Genomic DNA, 5000 nt, shown 5'->3' on the forward strand with positions numbered 1-5000 from the left:
TTGAAATTATACCAGGAGAGGAATAAAGTATCCCATGCAGTTTGGCGTTGGTTTCTTTCTCCCGTTACGATGTGTCCTTTTCCTGCACAGAATCGAACAGTCTGGTGCCATATTCCTCACCCAGTTTCCCCTTTTCCTCACTTATATGATAACACTAATTATATTACGATCTCACTAAATAGGTCGCTACTGTCACTGTTCAGAGTTTATTGATATATGTGTATAAGACATTGGTTCCCATCTTTTTCAACTTCATAAAATAAATAAAAAAATAAGATTTAAGAAAATACCTTTGCTTTATTTGAAATATATAAACAAATAAGATTGAAGAAAATACCTTTGCTTTATTTAAAAGAGCTGAAGTTATTACAAAGTTGACAATTATGATTGCCCGAGTTACCTGTATATTAGATTATGGATTTCTGCTTTATGTTAAATTAATACTCCACACTTCTATAGAAAACCCTTCAGCTGCGGCTCTCTTCCCACAAGTAATTTGAATTTAGATTCACAAATAGTTCACTTAAACTTTGAAAATATATTTTGACACATGATTGGAGCGCACCTATTGTTTATTTTCACTCAGTTAATGAATCCGAGGTTGCACATCTCATATCCGGGGTCACATCCAGTCGGTTCCAGCTCTTCTTCTTGATTTGTGGAATGGTGTAGAAGTTAAAAAAATAAAAGAGTAGTTAAAAGTACAATTTCACTAACTCTTGGATATGACTGATGCATTCAAAAGCTAAATACATTCAGAATTTTTTTTTTCCAAGAGATCTTGTGCAGCAGAATCATTTGAGTGGGTCAAGCAGACGATCTTTTTCATTGTCATCAAGTTAAAAGGTTTTCAAACATGGCAACATTCCCAGAACCAACTTTCCTTTGCCAATTGTGGAGTTTGGAAAAAGTCCACTCAGACAGTCTATCAGGCGAAAGTCAGTGTTTAACTTTGCCCTGTAGGTTAAGATTCAACCCATTATCAGCTCAATTATATCTATCTGCTAAATATGCAACACATGACTCCAACAAAATATCCTTGAAGTGACATAAATTTTTATCTTTTCCATAAGTTCAACCACTCGAATAACAACATTGTCACTGGAAATCTATCATACTTTGAAATAATAGAGGAGAGCTTCACGGTCCGAATCCATGTGTCTACTAAGTTTCTTAGGAAGTAGTGAGTTCATATCACTAACTTTCACAAAGTTGACACATTTTACCACTGCCTCCAGGATCTAGTGCAAAATGATGACCCATAAAAAATACTTCCCCCCTCCCACTTATATTCAGAGCTACATCTTTAACACACATCTAAAACCCTGAATTTGATCTCAGCATCTTTAGAGCCCCGTATTTGTCCTGTCTGAGACGCTTCTTTTCACATAATTGATTAAAAAAAACTTCATGGTCAGTTTGCCATGCCCCCCTAAACTCTTGTCATGGGCTTCTTGGAGGCAATAGACCCCGAGTTGGGAACCATGATATAGGAGACTTCGTGGTCATGGGAACCAACTTTTTAAAGGCTTGATAGGTTTAAAGGGCGCCCATGAATGGCAGAGGCAAGTGTCAGTGACAGCCTCCTAGCTAGCAGGACAATGCTCCCGACACTGACCATATAATAGAGCAGTGCCCAAGTCCCATCTCCACGCAAGCTAGGAAAAGGGAGGCCCATGCATTGGCTACTGATCACTCAGCAGGTAGACCCCCAGCCCCTAAAACTTAACTTACAAGGATGGTGGGGTTTTAGACACTAAAGAAACTATCGAACTTGAACGGGACTCGAACCCCAGTCTGACGATCGTCAGGCATGGATGTTTAAAATAAGCAACCACACCTATTCTGGGAGAAGGACACTCTGAAAACAAACCAATGTTTTTTACCCATGGTCTCCATAACATGGTCTATTTATTGATTTGGGTTAGAGTTTCTATGCTTCAGGGAACACGAACACACCTTTAGGACAATTTGTCCTTCCTCTTACTGGTGTGCTGAGGCTGCTTAATAAAAGTTCCTATATTGCTTGTTGGTTCGTCGAAAGATTAGCATTTTTTTATCGTTTCTTAATCTTCATCTTTGATCTTGATTTTGAAAACAATTGATACGCTCCCTCTTATTGTAAAAATAGCTGTTTAAATTTCTATTGCTATCATTTCACCATTTTCCTTTAATGTTTATTAATTATTACTTTCCAATTTTGCCTTTCAATAACGATAATGATTATGATAAAATGTTTTGTAACTAATGAGGTAAAATAACCAATAACCATAAAAAACAAACGCTTAATAGTGTGACAACTCAATTTTCTCCATCAGTTTACCTTTTGTGTTTGTTTCTCTCCACCTTCAATTACTTACATTGATGGCTTTAATCTTGCCATGATGATGTGTTATAATTGGAATAACAAATATGAGATTTTTAAAATCTCATATTTATAAAATCATTCGTAACTTTCTTTGATGGTACAGCTTTTGATCGATGTAATCACCTATTATTAACAATTTTTTTAACTTAACATCTTCAATAACTGTGCTTAACAGGGTTGATTAAGATTATGACAGTTTATATATTTCATAAGCTTTGCGTGGAATCCTACTACCCTTCCCGGAATCTGTTACAAATTACGTCCTTGGTAATAATAGTCCCTTAATTAAAGTTGTATGAATGAATAGCAGTTACGAAATACTCACACCCAAACGGTTTAATCCTTCAGGAAGCCTTTTTTTGGATTTGGAAGAAATCATTTGTGAAAATAAGTAACTAGCATCAGATTCCTAGAATTATTAATCGGAATGAGATTACAGGGGACTTCCATTAGTTCCCTTATATCTGCGAACTACGAATTAGTGCGAGTCACTTAATTCGAGATCAATTCTTTGGAAGATTCATGTTTTCAGGAATAAAAGTTCCTGTGGTTTATATTTTCCCATAAGTTAGATAGAGGGGTAGGCAATTTTCTGAACACACTGTGCCAGTTGATTATCCATACCATTTTTTGTACTACTTTGCGTGCCAGTTGGTATTTTCCACAATATATGGGACAATTAAAATCATAATTATACAGCATGTAGTGACTGTTTTATTTATAATATATTTTTCTGAACATGCATAACTTATTAAATGTAATAATTTTGTTGCATCTAGAATTCTTTGTAACAGAAATATCTTATATTTTAACTTTATACCTCATCATATCAATGTGATCCTTACCTTTAATTCCTAAAGGCTAAAGTTGGAATTTCATGTGAATAGTTGGACACCTTGAGCTTCACACAACCCTCAGAGCGATCCGTTGTAAGCCTTCTGCGATGGGGGCTGAGGTTGTGCTCCATATGTGAAAATATGTGCTCACCTTCCTTTGTGGATCCATATGCTGATGGAAGTGCAAAAGCTACATTCTTCATGCAATTGAATTTATCAGGCAGTGATGCCCAGTAACTTAAAATGGAGGCTGCAGTATAATATTTACTAGTTTCCAGTATTTCTCGACGATCTTAAAAGTTAGCTTACCACTACGATGATGTCAATTAACTGCATTTCCAACTTCTCTGTTTCCATTCACTCGAAGATAGTCGCATCCAAGTCACTGTATTTAAAGGTGTCTGGTCTGATTAAAAATGAGAACAATTTACCCATGTGTTGGAGATCTTGAAATCTGATTAAGAACTCGCTCCAATTCTTGCATGTACAACTGATTATCAGGATGAATTGCAGGTAAGTTCTTCAAGTTTTTTGAAATAACGGAAAGAATCAATTTTGATATCTCTTGAATAAACTATAAACTTTGTAATGAATGCATTCCAAATATCAAACAAATCCATCACTGTTTTCCCTGCACCTTGAGGTTCTTTAGATGTTTGATGATGTCTCAAGGAAACATAAGTTTCACAATCCAATCTCTGTCTCCAGGTCAGGATAGTCTTGGCCTTTTTCTACTAAGAAATTTTTTATTTCATCAAAGCATCTCACAAATCTTTCCAATACTTTCCTACAGCTTAATCACAAAACACTGCATGCAGGGTATATCTTTGTACACACTGTTCAGCTCTTCAAAGAAAGTTCGAAACTACCTGTTTCTCTATGCACCTAATGGCTAGAATTGAACTCCGCCGAGAGGACTTTTGCGATAGTTTATGCGAATACTTAGATGAGCAGATTTTTTTTTTTTTTCGATGACTTTCACTAACATTCTTTGTAAGTCTCCCATCTCACATTTTCTCTCTGGGAATGTCTAAGTGTTATAAATAGTTAAAATTGTTTGAATAGCGGCAGTTTTTTATGATCCTGAAGTTTGTCACTGATTTGATATTCATTATTTTCTGGATAATGATCGAGTAAACAAGATACAAGGGTTACGATAAATAATTCTTTTCATAAGTAAAATAACCGATAGACATCGTCATCGTTAGAAAAAGCAATGTCTGCTTATGCAACTGATGCATTACTTGGGTTTCAATCTCTTCTGTAACGTTAAATCTTAGAAAGTTTAAAAGAAAAAAAATAGATAGATACTCAGACAGATAAGTTGATTGATAGATTTTAAAATTTGTCTAGACATCACACTATCCCAAACATTATGGAAATAGGAGTTCGTAAAAAATAAATAACAACTATTTGTTTGAATTTCTTTCTATTCTTTTTTCTGTAGATGATTTCCAAACTTAATTCTTAAAGGAAAATTAGAATAAAGAGATGTGATAGTGAATTGTAGAATTAAAAAGAAAACAAAAGGAAACCGAGGAACTTTTTAAAATCAACTTTGATGTGAAAGGGAACGAAGTGGTCATAAACAAGGTCGAATTGATTGTTATTCAACGAAATTCTTATGGAAGATGTCTAGTAATAATTTTGTTCCTATTTTGAGACTTGAAGCTTTTTTTAGTAAAACCTGTCTTGCATCCTAAATTAATAAGAAATAAATCAGTTAGAGACTCAAACAATTAAACCTAGTCATTCGACAAAGACCAATATGCTTCAAGCAGTATAGTTTCTATATT

The sequence above is a fragment of the Palaemon carinicauda genome, chromosome 7 (assembly GCF_036898095.1).
Source record: "Palaemon carinicauda isolate YSFRI2023 chromosome 7, ASM3689809v2, whole genome shotgun sequence".
NCBI lineage: Eukaryota > Metazoa > Arthropoda > Malacostraca > Decapoda > Palaemonidae > Palaemon > Palaemon carinicauda.